The 15,121-nt window shown below is 39.6% G+C and overlaps 1 pseudogene; it reads left to right on the forward strand.

Moving 5' to 3' along the window:
- Positions 1 to 6,419: 6,419 nt before the first annotated feature.
- LOC143386483 (biorientation of chromosomes in cell division protein 1 pseudogene) lies at positions 6,420 to 7,181 on the forward strand (annotated as a pseudogene).
- The last annotated feature ends 7,940 nt before the right edge of the window (positions 7,182 to 15,121 follow it).

Below are 15,121 nucleotides of genomic sequence, written 5' to 3' on the forward strand. Positions count from 1 at the left end.
TAATATAATTGAATTTTGCCTTTAAGACCAAATAAATGATTGTTTTAATTTAAATACTATCTATGTTAACAGGTCTTTGGGGGATCCAGTTCATAAACTCCTGTTCTTCCCGTGTTCTGATGTCCTTAATATCCTGTTATGTCATACTGTGGGATTCTCATACCCTAAGCATAAATTTCTGAAATGCTTCTCTTGTCTGTGTAACAAACTGGGTTTCAACTTAGTGCCCTTTATCTTTAATTTATTAACATTCTATTATTCAGAATACAGTTTATTGAAACAATTTAAACACTGTAATATTCAGGATATACTTCCAAAAGACACATGTTAACTGATCATTTATATATTTGCTACCTGAAATAGCCCTGTCTCAGAGCTGATATTTTTTGAATTTTTTTCTTTACTAACAGTTCATTTTTGTCTCCATATGTCCTATACGAATCTGTAATCCCTACAAAGAAAAAATAGTGGGAGATAATGGAGTGTTTAAGTAATTTTTCCTTTATGTTTATATTAATATGCATTTTCTAGAAGTTTTCAAATAAGGATTTAAGTTTTGCTAGCAATTGTCTAAAACTTAAATAGGTGTAAATGTGAATTAAACAAACTTTTCTTTTCATATGTGACTTCATGACTTTGTGAGACCCAGGGCATGGAATCCTCTCTCCACATGCCACTCGGCAGCAGAAGATGTGGACTAGGTCTATCCATTTCTGGTGACTTGTCTGTGACTAGTTTGTAGTGTCTTATAGCCACTCTTGTGAACTTTTCTTCCACTGAAATATAACGATAAGTGCTGTGATGTGGAGTTACATTGTTTCCCTTCTATACTGTGGGGGCCCACCCTAAGACTATCCTGTGTCCACTCACGTTGGACTCTGTTCTTGCTTGGAAACTCTCTGCTCCATAGGCTTTGTATTGTATCCCCTCTCAGGAGACAGAAACACTTGGATGCAGATACACCTCTTATTACTTTATGGATTTAAAAATTAAAACATAAAAAAACCCTATTCACAATTTTCATTTACTCATGATGGAAAAACCTTATCTCACATTTTGCTATATATGCCTTTTTCTAAGGAAAAAAATCAGACATATCAATTGTGGAACAACAAAAAAATATTCCTTCAACAGTGTATGACCACAAACAGACCACTAAAGTACACTCGGTTTCCTTGACTTCAAGTAAAGCCCGACTGTGGCCCCAACCTCTGAATAGTCACTAGTTGAGCTTTAAATGTAGAGTACTCTAGTAGGTAGACTTAAAATTTTGGGTGAGACATACCAGAATCTAAACCCTAATTTCACCATGTATGAGCTGAAAAGCAGGAAAACATAACATTTACTTAAAAGTTTGAAAGTGCATGGGTTTAGGATTAATGATAGTACCTAAAAATAATTTGCCTAAACTCTGGCTCATAAAAAATGCATTGATTAAAAAATGCATATAAAACTAACCTTGTGAATATAACTATTTTTTTTGGAGTCTCTGAATATCCTAATTCTGTCCTTGAAACTCAAGTAGGAGCCAATATTTTCTATTCTTCGCACTGAGCTCATGCATGGCAGTATTAGTGGCAAAGACCATTTCTTATCTTCAGAAAATGGATTCAGCTGACAGAAAGAAAGATACATTCCATGTAAACAAGAAGCACCGGATGTGCAGTGCCTCTGGAAACACCGAGGGGAGCTCCTGCCTGGAATTGTCAACCGAGGCTTGAAGAAAGAGAACCCAGGGCAGGATCCAGCTTCCTCCCTGGGTGGCCCCACAGAAAGGTCTGACCTCCACAGGTGCCTCCCTTTGTAGGAGTCCTCAGAGTCACTGAACCAGTCACTGGTGGCAGCCAGAGGCTTTGTACCTGGCCCTCTCTCTGGTTACCTCCACCTTTTCTTTTTACTTCAGCCCCTCCACTTACTTTTCCCTGCCTCCACAGTTGCATTCTGGGTTTTGCAAGCTACTCAGAGATCCAGGGGGAAATCAGGAAAACCCAAAGTGGACATGAATTCAGTAAACAAGCAAACAAACAAAAAACACATTTAGGACTGACTGGAGTGACAGGCAGTAGTTGCTCTTATTTGAGGATGAAATACTCATTTCCCACCCTGCCTACCCTTATTGTGAGACACAGTTTGAAGCCCATGGAAGGGAGAGTCGATTTTGAGAGTGCAGAAAGACCCTCAGTAACTCTCCTCCTCAGGCTCCTTGACTGCCTCTTGGAGCTCACTTCAGGGCAGACTGTGAGCCTTGAATATTTCTGGGTATTTTTTACATGGGGTCTTCACCTTCTACCCAATGCTGCTGTCTCCTACCCTTCAGAAGAGAGAGGGCTGGGGTGTGGCTCACGGTAGAGCTCCTGTCTGGTTCAGTCCCCAGCACCTATGGAGAACTGCCTTTGGGCACAACTGCCCTCTTTTCTGAAAACTGTGCCCTCTAACATACTGCTGCCTTAATCTTTCCTTAATGGGCACTGGTGTGGGAGTTGGAGGGTCTGGGAAGTATCTCTTCCTCTCCCCTGTTGTATGACCTTGGGAAGTTACTCAGTTTCTCTGAGTCTCTGTACTCATATTTCTGAAACAGGGAAAGCTCCTACCCGTAAGGTTTTTCTGGGAGGTATGAATTATGTATATGATACATCTGCCATATTGGAGGTATGTCATAAAATTTAGCCAGAATTAATATAATGCCACTCTTCTGCTCCAGAGCCTGTAGTGGATCTGCATTAATTACAGTTCCTTCACCATCTGTCTTTGTACATGAGAGTCTGCAACCCAAATTGTAACTTATTGATTCTGGAATCTCAGGTTTCCATAACAGGCATATTACTATCCATGGACTGATGACCTTTTTCTGTCTTACAGAGACACTATGCTCCCTTTCTCCTCATGACCTCGATGGATCTTTTACCTACAGGGCTTACCATCTCCTGAGTTTATTGACAAAGATTTTTTTCAAAGATGCAGGATCTGATTAATTCCAGAAGTGGATGGCATTTCCCTAATTTAATCATTAACTTTGCATTTATTCATCTACTTCTCCAAAAATTATTCTCAGAACACCATGCCAGATGCATTGTTTGGAATTGAAATGTTAGTAGGGAGGTCATAGTCCTTGATTTCAGGTAGCATATAATCTAGGTAAGGAAATCAGAAAGTTGAAGGTAGAGAAATTACTTATCTTGGCAGCAGGCCCCAGCCTCCCTCTTGTGGTAAACTGATTTGTTGGATCATTTTAGTTAACATCTAAGTGTAGAGGGTAAGACTTCTAATGTCTGATGCTTACTGAAGGAAATTCTGAGCTTTCTTGGCCTGTAGTCAACATCAGTGCCAGCCATGTCTGTCTGTCCTCACCATTGAAGCCCATTTATTATTCCAGGGGCTGACACTGGGGAGGGAACTCAAGAGTCATGGAAAAACAAAACTCAAGTTGATCCTCTCTTCGGCTTCCCATGAGAATGGGCACAGTGTGATCCTGTTCTTTATCCTCTACAGAGAACAAAGGGAAATCCACAATGACAGTTAAGTATAGTCCAGCATCTCTTAGTAACCAAGCCTGGTTCTAATCATCCATTTAACTTATCTTTCCAAGGACATGTATAACAAATACCTGTACTCTCTGCAGGTGGGCAGTGCCCCATCTCATTAAGTATTGAAAGAAAGCGAAATTCACTTCCCTTTAAGAGGGGAAAATGCCAGACACTCACCTTTTCAACTTCTCCTTTAGGGTTGAAGGGATGTGATATAGACTCCCCAGGCGTCCTCACTTGATTTTGATTCTAAAGCTAGTGGGGGGCGGGGGGGGGAGACTGTGGAAGCTGTTTGGTGAAGGCAGTAGCAGGAAGAGCCACATCAAAGTAGAGAAGCAGAACCAGTGGCAGTGGTGATAATCCAACTCAATCTTAAATACCTGAATACTTAAGTATTGTCACCAGACATGTGGCATACTTTGCTCCCCACCCCTGCCTTTTTTTAACCTGATTGTGTCATGTGAAAGTATTGTTTTTTAACTCCTCTAAGAAATGTAGTGCATTATACATTATTCAATATATATTTTAGTGAATTTATTTTCCGCTCAAATTAGGCAGGAATAGGATCTATAAATTGCAACAGAAAAGTCTAACTCAATGACTTCCTATAGATTAGTCTGAGAAGAAAGACATGTAAATTAATAAGCAATTTCCATGTAATGTTACTCCAGAATTTGTTAAAAACTTTCAGAAATGGTCCATGTTTCCTGCCTCTTCCAGGTCCTAACACACATTAGATTCACAATTTACTTGCCAGAAATATTTACAGGATGCAGTAGTTCCTTGGGAAAAACAAAACAAAAACAAAAACAAACAAACAAAAAAAAAAAACAGAAAAGGATTGTTAACCCAAAATAAGATTTCCTTTTATTTGAAAAATCTTGTCTCCAAAGGAATCAGCTTTTTATCCCACACCCAGAGATTGGAATTCAGTGGAAAAGCATATCTAGTCCTATTTGTCAATACTGTTTGTATTCTATCAAGGACTTTAAAAATCACCCAGTCTAAACCCAATCCCTGAATTGCCTTACTCTTCTATAGAGTGCAGATAGCCATTGTACTTTGGCTTTGATATCTCTAGTGACAAGAAACTTGTAGACTTTATGAATAAAAGACTTCTATTGTTGCACAGCCCTGAATTTGGAGAATTGGCTCTCCTATTAACCCAAAATATGTTTGTATCCATTCTGTTCATAGAGAATAAATCTATTCCCTTCCTTCAGTATGCAGTTTATGTCATTTGTTATCTCATCTTCCTACGTACTCTTTTGCAGTTTATGTTGAAATAATAGCACAATGCTGAGCTTAACAAATAACAACACTTTTGGCTTTGCAGTTAGGCTGCAGAAAATTCTAGAAAGCCATTGTGCCTTGTTTAGCAGTAAAAAAAAGCCTGGATAAAATAAAATGAAATAACATCTTTTCATAGGACCCTTGAAGAACTTCAGAAGCAGAAACTCAAGCAAACCAAATTTAATAAAGGATCAAGCCTTTCCTAGGTGAACAAGGACCAGCCGCTGCATCTTGTGCTTGGAACCAATTGCCTCATGGTATGAAAATGTGGAGGAGCAAGCCTAAAACTGAACTTTGCTGAAACAAACTTAAATCAGATGACTTTTAATGACAAGTGTCCACAAGGATAACATTAGTAAAGATTCTCAAACATAAAATTATCCCTCTTTCTAGTCTTGTGAGATCAAATCTCAAAACCCTGCTGAAGAGAAGAATGGAGTTCACCCTAAAAAATTTCAAAACCAAAGTCGAACTTAAGTCAAGTAAGGCTTCAAGTAGCCCTATTTAGATCAGTACTCTATTAGAACTGAATGACGAGCTCTTCCCAGGCTCACTTACAGAGGGAAGGGTGTGAGGTCTCTGGAAAAACAATATCATCTTCAGTCTCTCATGTTTTATAGCAATGTTTAATGTCTGCTGTAGGAGAAAAGGTAATATATAGTATAAGCAATGGAGTACAAATAGAAACCACAATTAAGATAACTTTGCTATTAAAGAGAAAAATTCAAAACAAACAGGCTCACAAATGACCTGCATATGAAAACAAGCAGGCCAAGATTTTGCACATATTATTAGGTGTTAAAGAACTTGGAGCAAAAAGCAGACCTAAGTATGCCTATAGGGAATAGAAAAACAAACAAACAAAAAACCCCAGAAACAAACACATAGGCATTTTTCAATTGGAGAAAAAACAATATCTGAAATTAAAAAATCATTAGGTGTAGCAACAAAATGAGTCAGAAGTTGAATGATAGTTGAAATGCAGTTTAGGTCAATCAAAATTTTCTAAACTAAAAATCTGAGAAAAACTGAAAGAAAATAAAAATATATTGTTAGATACCTGTCAGACGAAATCAAATGATTGCGCTCCATGTATTGGAGTGGCACGTGGAGATATTTTGAAGATATAAGGGAAAAGCATTCCAAAATAAATGATGATGTCAGCCCAAAGATCTTAGCAGCTCAGCAAGATAAGCACAAAGGTTGTAGCAAGGTAAATCAAAAGTAAAGAAAAAAGTCACAAAAGTAGCCACAGGAAAAACAGGCATATTACATTTTAAGGAACAAAAATAAGAAGACGTTTAACATTTTCTTAGGAATGAGAACAGAAAGAATTGAGATTGCTTCTTTATGGTGATTGGAAAACCTCACAATCTGGAATTCTGTATTTTGTGGTGAAAAAAAGGAAGCTGAAATAAAGATAAAATAATAGCCTAAAGAGTTAGATACCAGTAGACCTATATTGTAAGAAATGCAAAATGAAATTCTCTAGGTTACCTGAAAATAACTCATTTACGGAAGCCAAATATCTTGAATAATGAAGGGGACTTGAGTGAAAAAATATGTGGTAAAATAGTTTTTATAAAATTTATGCTTAAAGAAATGTGTGACTGGCCGCCGCCTCCGCCACCACTGCCACCGCCGCCATCTCTGCCGCCGTCCCCACCTCCGTCGCCACCGCAGCTGCCTCCGTGGGGTTCTCCACCTCCCATGCACAACGCAGGCCCCCAGACCCAGAGCAGGAGCCGCACTCAGGCTCGGGGCGCAGGCATGGCAGACGGTGGCGGCGCGGGCGCTGGGGGGGGGGGGCGGCGGCGGGGCGCGGGCCAGGCCTCGGCAGGGGCCGCTGCGGCGGCCGGGGCAGGCGGGAGCGGCGGCCCCAGCAACCCTGCCTCGCTGCCGCCAGGCGACCAGCAGCTTATCGCACTCATCTTAGAGCAGCTCAAGAGCCGCGGCCTCTTTGACAGCTTCCGCCGGGACCGCCTGGCGGACGTGGACACCAAGCCAGCTTACCAAAACCTGAGGCAAAAAGTGGATAATTTTGTGTCGACCCATCTGGACAAGCAGGAGTGGAATCCTAGGATGAACAAGAACCAGTTACGAAATGGGCTGAGGCAGAGTGTGGTTCAGTCGGGGATGCTGGAAGCAGGAGTAGACAGGATTATTTCTCAGGTGGTGGATCCAAAACCCAACCACATCTTCAGGCCACAGATTGAAGGAGCAATTCATGAATTTCTGGCGGCCCAGAAAAAAGAAGCTGTGCCAGCACCCCCTCCTGACCCAGAGAGCCAGGACCTGCCTGCCCCGTCCCAGGACACTTCCCAAGAATATTCCTGGCACCTTTTGAAAACTCCATTTAATTAATGGTGAAGAAATGGATCCCTGTTCCTAGAGAGCATGACTTCATCTGGCTGGGGGCTTCTGAACTCAATATTTCTACCCTGACTGTGGGACAGTGTCCTGATAGGACAGGAGCAAGCTTGGCAGTGGGAACTCTGTCTGTGGGTGCCCCTGCCTTGGGCTGCCACTGGCCTGCTTGTTCAGGGGTGTGGCACCCAGTACACACTACAGAGTATGAACACTACAGCTGCTGGGGTGGTTCCCAGACAGCTTTATACTTGAACATGGAGACTGCACATGGACTTTAGGGTTTGTGCTCTGGGATGACTAGAGGCTACCACGGAAGACCCTAACCAGTCCCAGAGGTAATTCAGAGAATAGGGACAGTAATGCTTAGTGGGGAGTAGGCATCTGACAGCGCTCGTCCAATACCTTTCTCAAAGTTCCAGACTATCTGTACAAGCCCTTAGCATCAGATAGCCTTAAAGTTGGTTGTGACCTTCTTGTCTGTGACTCTTCTAGCCAGTTTCCTCCCCGTGTCAGAGGTGACAGAAGGTGGAAACAGTGAACAAGGAGGCCGAGACATCAGGCATAAGAAAAACGTTTGCAGGTTTCCTGTGCAGGGCTGCTTCCTGTCCTCCAAGGCTGGTGAGCCTTGGATGCGTTTGTTCTTTTCTCGTGTTTGTTTTTTAGAAAAGTAAATTATCAGTAAATGGCGTTAAGTTTTGTAATAAAATCATTTGATACTCTGAAAAAAAAAAGAAATGTGTGACTGTTTAAAGCCAATTGAAATTACAAAGGCATTAAGAGAGTTCATAACACATAAAGAAGGACTTTTAAGGATTTCAGTTTCTCCATTTCCAATACTTGTATTTTTGTGTACAGTTTTAATAATAGCCATCCTAACAGATGTGAAGAGTGCTCTCTTTGTGGCTTTGATTTGCATTTCCCTGATGTTCCTGTGCTGTTGGTGAGAATGCATAATTGGGCAGCCTCTGTGGAAAACAGTATGGAGCTTCCTCAAAACCGTGAAAATAGAACTACGATATGATCTGCTGATCCCACTTCTGTATGTTTATCCAAAAGAATTGAAATCAAGGAACTGAACAGTCACGGGTGTTTTAGTGGGCTAATTGATACACAAAGACGTGCACATATTTAATGTGTACGATTTGATAAATTTGGACATAATGCAAAATGTGATAATATCACCAAGTCAAGGTAATAGACGTGTCTAGCATCAAGGAGTTTATGCTGTTCAGGTGAACACACTTGGAACCCTGTTTATCTCCAGTCTAGATGACTTCATCTGTGTCCTTTCATGTATCAGTAGTATGACTGTTACTTCCAGATTATAGAATTCAATTATTCATTTTTTCATTGATTATTTACTTATATTCACAAGTTACTGGTAACTCACTACTTTCCAAGAACTTCACTGGGCACTAGTGATAGAAAACAAGAAAAAAACACTGCATCTCATGTGTTCAAGGAACCAAAAATCTGCCCAGGAAACAAGCCAAAATACACTGGGCATCAGAGTGGAAGGTGAAGGGCCTGGACACTGGCACTAACAAGCCCTGGGTTAATCATCACTCCTGGGGCTGTATGACCTGACCAGTTCACCTGTGGTCTCCTCAGTCACCAGCTTGCTCCTCGTAAACCCCTTTACTGCACTGCATGTGACATGAGGTCTTCAGCATTATTACTAGGGGAAGGGCTAGAAGTGTATTCTAAAAATGATGAAAATACAGTTGGCAAGCCAGGGAGTCAGTAAACGCCTCAGCTGAGTGTTCGTGCTGGGAAACATTCCCTTCATTATTGTCTTAGTTTCCTTTCTTACACAAATTTTCTTTTCCAGTTAAGTTGCTCAGCATATACCTTGTACATACTAGATGATTGCTGTAATTTGATTTTCTTGTTGGAAGGTGAGGATGGAAATAAAAATACCTCTCTTAAAAGTTATCATGAGGAAAATATGAAAGGATTTAAAAGCTAAAAATTGAAACCCACTGTAACACTATTATTTCTTCCAATGTGCTACTTTTGCTCATGTGATTTGTTTAACTGCCAATGATTCCTGCTTTTTTTTTTTTTTTTTGGTACCAGGTATTAAACTTATAAGCACTTAACCACCGAGCCATATCTCCAGTCCTTTTTTGTATTTTATTTAGAGATAGGGTCTTGTTGAGTTGCTTAGGGCCTCGATGAATTGCTGAGGCAGGCATTGAACTTGCCATCCTCCTACCCGAGTCTCCCAAGCCTCTGGGATTATAGGCATGTGGCGTGGCACCTGGCTTCATGCCTAATTTTGATTGTTAAAATTCTGCCCCCGCCTCTCTCTCTCTCTCTCTCTCTCTCTCTCTCTCTCTCTCTCACACACACACACAAACACACACACACATATTAATAAAGCAAAACAGCTTCATTTTATCTTACATGGTCCAACTCAAGTCCTTCCATGGTGAAAACACCATCTCCTTTCTATGATGTACATATTTTTAACCATTTCCTTACGATGACAGCATATCATCATAACATGTGTACATATGTGTGTATCATATCCCTTCTATCTATGGGTAACAAAGTGCTGTGATTAAAGCCATGGACTCTGGGTTCAAACCCAGCTCTTTTTCTTGAAAGCCCTCTAATTTTGGGGGGGAGGGGTTGATAATAGTGAGTATTCTTCAGGCTTAATATAAGAATTAAAAGAGGTAAAACAGGTGAATTGTGTAGAAGAGTACCTGGCACATAGTAAACCTTCAATGAATAACAAGACACAAACATTCTTACTGAGGACAAGGGCTACATTTTTCTTTTAAAAGGATAGCCATTGATCAGTCCCAGAAATTTTTCATTTGACATATGACCTAATGTTGATTATTGGAGCCCAAACAACCTTCTGCCATCTCTGGACTTATCCTATGAGATTCCATCAATGGTTTCTTCAGTTCTGGGGACTTTAAAGTGGTTCCTTAGATGATTTCCCAGCTTCTTCTGCTCTAATATGTATCACCTGAACTAAATTAGTAGCAGGTATTGGAGGAAGAAAAACCTAAATAAATATTAATAATAAAAAACTCAGGGGTTTTGATTAGGTCTCATACTCAGGGATAAAATTATGCATCTTCCACTGTTACACAAATATATTTAGCAGCCAACTGAATAAAATAATACAATTTTGTGGTACTTTAAAATAGCTACCATGATACTGTCTTCCTGTCCTGATGAAAACCTCCAAAATCTTTTAAAACACACACACACACACACACACACACACACACACACACACACACACATTCATATATGCAAATTTCATTTTCTGTTTTATAGTGCTGGGGATTAAAAACCTCAGGACCAGATGCATGTTGGGCAAATGCTCTACCGCTGAGCTATACCCCTCAATACAATTATCTACAGAAATTCCTTGAAATATTTCATATTCATTAAGCCTTATTCCTTCTTAATTTTGAAGTGCTGGGTAGCTTACTTGCCTCCTGAAAGGCAGTATATGATAACAGCAAGTAATTCCTAACTTAAGAATGAAATGATGGTAGAGGAGGAGGAAGAGCAGAAGAAAGACCAAACAGATAATATGTGATCCCTCTTAGTTTTCTGGACATAATTAAATGAGTCATGTCTTGATGACCCTAATGGAAATACTCCTTATGGTATTTTTTCCTCTGTCTACATATTTATTTGTACATTTTAAAAATTTATTCACCCAAAATATTTTAAGTACTGTCTCTGACCCAAACCTTGTTCGAGGCCCTGGGAAATGGTATTAAATAGTTTACCAAATATCACTCTTTCATGGAGTTTACAGTCTAGTGATAGATCTAAGTAACTGACAAATAACATGATTACTTGTTATAGTATTAAAAAGGAAGAAATTAAGACACTGTGATGAAGAGTAATGGGAAGCCTGGGCAGGCATATAGCAAACTCCATCGTGACCATTGTCTCATAATCCCTAATTGTACAACTCTTAAAGAAACCACCTCATTAGTGAAATAAGGAAAGAAATGGTAGAGCATGTGTGTAGGTGGTAACTTAGTAGAATAGGGTGCATGAAGGGAATACCAAAGAGAGATGGTCTGTATAGAAGTTAGTTTGTAATATGACTTATCATACTGATTCTATGAGGTTTGCAAAATAAAATTTTAAATTACATGTATATTTGTCTTTTGAACCAAATCTGACTTCTATTACATAAGGAATTTTCTATTCTATTTCTATTCTACCCTTAACAAAGAAGACAGGTAAAGTGAACGTTTACCTTATACCTTGCTTAGTAAAGTCCATTTGGAGTGAGTTATACTGTAACTCTTGAATGAAAATTGCTGCTTCTGTTCCTGAGTGATTTTAATGACCTGTCAAAATTGCACATTCCCAAGTCTGTTTTGAGTTCAAATTGTGCAGTTTAGTTCTGTAGCATCCTGGCTTCTTGTCTAAGAATGTGTCCATGGTTTTTAGTACTTTCTTAAAATTCATTAATAGTGAAACTTCAATTTCATCCAATTATCTAGCATGCCTTTCCCATTCGTAGTTTTATCTCTAAATAGTGTGAAAAGACACTCTTAAATTTTTTTGAGCACCTAATATATACCAACAATTATGATTTTTCATGGGAGGTCAGAGATAAACTTGAACAGTATCTGTTTTCAAGAAATCCAAATATTAGTGGGAATAAAGATTCTCAAATGCACTCTTTTTTAAAAAAATGTTTATTTTTTAGCTTTGGGTGGACACAATATCTTTTTTTATTTATTTTTTAATTTTTATGGGGTGCTGAGGATCGAACCCAGTGCCTCACGCATGCCAGGCAAGCACACTACCACTTGAGCCACATTCTGAGCCCTTAAATGTACTCTTAATTTGTGTCATAGGTATACATTTTTTCTACTTGAATGTGAATTCTGTGGGTCTAAGTTTTGTTACTTACCCAGGAACCTTGTGCTCCATGAGTACACTTCACAGGAATAGTGAAAATAAACCTTTTCGGGCTGGGGATGTGGCTCAAGTGGTAGCGCGCTCGCCTGGCATGCGTGCGGCCCGGGTTCGATACTCAGCACCACATACAAACAGAGATGTTGTGTCTGCCGAAAACTAAAAAATAAATATTAAAAATCTCTCTCTCTCTCTCTCTCTCTCTCTCTCTCTCTCTCTCCTTTAAAAAAGAAAAGAAAAGAAAAGAAACCTTTGAGATGCCAAAGGTTATCATTCTTTACCATACAATTGGTTGAGAGTATTGACTGTTATCCTGACATTTAGGGAGAGCTTCACATTCTTTGGGCTTCACAGTTATTACCCACTTACTCGTCAGATTCATCTTCAGTGTCCATTCTTACACGTCGCACACTCCAGGAACTGTTTACCAATGTGAATAAGGGCATCTTATGGATCCCTTCTAACTTTACTGTTAAATTCTTCGATCCGCTGTTCTGTCACTGTGCAATGATTCACCAGAATACTCCTCAAAAAAAGTACAAAAAAATCCTTTTAATTTTTATGCTTATTTTCTTCTTGTGTGAACATGAATCTCTGTGAATTGTCCTTTGAAGATTTGTTCCATGTTCTAAAAGGAAACAAAACTTTTCTAAACTTTCTGCTAATTATTTGTATCCTGTTATAGTCAGTTGTTGTTGTTGTTGTTGTTGTTGTTCTGCTACGACCAAAAGACCTGACAAAAACAAGTAGAAGAGAAAAAGTTTATTTTAGGGTTCATTGTTTCAGAGGTCTCTGTTCATAGATGGCTGGCTCCATTCCTCAGGGTGCAAGATAAGGCAGAACATCATAGTGGAAGTGTGTTGCAAGGAAAGCATATAGGGATATGGTCCAGGAAGGAGAGGGTGTGTGTGTGTGTGTGTGTATGTATGTATGTGAGAGAGAGAGAGAGAGAGAGAGAGAGAGAGAGTGCTTTCCTCACTGAGACAAAATATAAACCCAATGGTGTACTTCCTTCCCTATTTCCTCCAGCCACACCCCACCAGTCTATAGTTACTACTTAGTGAATCACTTTCAGGGAATTCTTTCCCTGATGGGATTAAGGGTCTCATAACCAAATCACTTCACATCTGAACCTTCTTGCATTGTCTCACACATAAGCTATTGGGGGACACCTCATATCTAAACCATAGCATATCCTTTCTTATTTTATAACAACTCTATCTGTATCATGGGAACATAGGAACTATTAAATTTTTTTAAATGTTAAATAATGATATGTATGTATACATGGTTATGAGGATCCTAAGGAACTATCCTCAAAATTTTTCATTTATGGAGAAAACAGCAGCCTGAGACTCAAAGAGATTTAATGCCCAGACTCTCACGGCACTTGGATAAGATCTGAGGTTTCCTATAGTGATGATCCCACTGTGTATATCAACATGAAGCGTGGTTGAGATTGACATTTCCTCTGTGCCATTTAGCAGTTCCTTGTAGAAGAACTGGGGATTAGCAGATCTGATATTCAGCCCTGGTGCTGTTGTTAATCAACTGTTTGACCATTGAGAGGTGGTTCATCATCCTTGCATTCTTAACTTTTAAACCAAGGAAGCTGGACCAGATCGTCTGTGAGGAGCTTTCTGTAGCCCTATAGCACCTGGATAAAATAAAAACCATCCTAACAATAGCAACAATAAATATTGTTTATCAGGCCCTTATTATATAAAGCCAATCTTAGAGCTAAGTATGCCTCATATATTTTATCTTATGTTTTTTCCCAAAGCTGTCTGTAGTAGGAATCCAAGAAGAAACCAAGACTGACAGAAAATTTTCCAATTACTACTTACCAAGCAAGTGTCATGACCTTGAACAAGTTCATTGGCAATGGTTGCTTAATGAGGTGGCACTCATAGGAAGAGAGGAAGGAGAGCATGTTTTGACTCTTAATGAGTAAGGAAACTTGATATCTTCCTGTGATTCTGATGTGTCTCAGTAATAGGAAGGCAGTGGAGGGGGCAAGGAGAAGGGAAATACTCCATGTGTTTCCTTCCTGGAGAAAGAAAGAAGAAACCAACTCGGTTCCTGCACTCTACAAACTCACATTCAAACCTGAGTGACAGCAAGTGGAATTAACACAAATGCCAGTTATTGTGGCAGAGGTGCGTAGGATGCAATGAAAACATACAGGAAAGAAGAATGACTTCTGCCTGGAGAAGGTGGGTTGTAGGGAGAACTTGATGGAGAGGTTGCTGTCAGTCAGAGGTTCAATGTATTTCTTTCTTTTTCCACATTTTTAATTGCTTAGGCCTGGTATCTAAATGACCATTGAGATAGGCAAGAATAGGCATAAATCAATGCAAAGAAGGATTTTGTAAGAATGTTGGTGGTTGCACCCTCATGCCCAAAGTGCCTTTTGACTGGTGATCATTTGTTTCCCACTTATTCTCAGGAGAACAGATAATCAAAGCAAGTTTTGTCAGCAGAAACACCTCCCTTTCTCACGCTGCTTTCCAGGAATCAGCCTCAGTAAGGCCAAGCATGCTTTAAGCCTGCATGATGTTAGTTCAGATACTAGTACTGTTGTTATAATTATTTTATCACTATTTATGTTCTAATGACTAGAAGAGAAAATGCTTAGGGAAAAAAAGGTACAGTCCAACACCAGCTTTCTATTTGCTAATAGACATGAATAAAAGGGCCCCTCATGAATCATTCTTCAGGCTCTATGATGAAGGCAAGAATAAAAACAGTAACACCGGGCTGGGGATGTGGCTCAAGCGGTAGCGCGCTTGCTTGGCATGCGTGCAGCCCGGGTTCGATCCTCAGCACCACATACAAAGCAACGATGTTGTGCCCGCCAATAACTAAAAAATAAATATTAAAAAATTCTGTCTCTCTCTTCTTTTCTCACTCTCTCTTTAAAAAAACAGTAACACCATAAATAAAGTTAAGTTCAAATAACTGCATTCCTATTACTGAGACACATCAGAATCACAGGAAGATATCAAGTTTCC

This window comes from Callospermophilus lateralis, unplaced genomic scaffold, assembly GCF_048772815.1.
Source record: "Callospermophilus lateralis isolate mCalLat2 unplaced genomic scaffold, mCalLat2.hap1 Scaffold_1272, whole genome shotgun sequence".
NCBI classification, from domain to species: Eukaryota; Metazoa; Chordata; class Mammalia; order Rodentia; family Sciuridae; genus Callospermophilus; species Callospermophilus lateralis.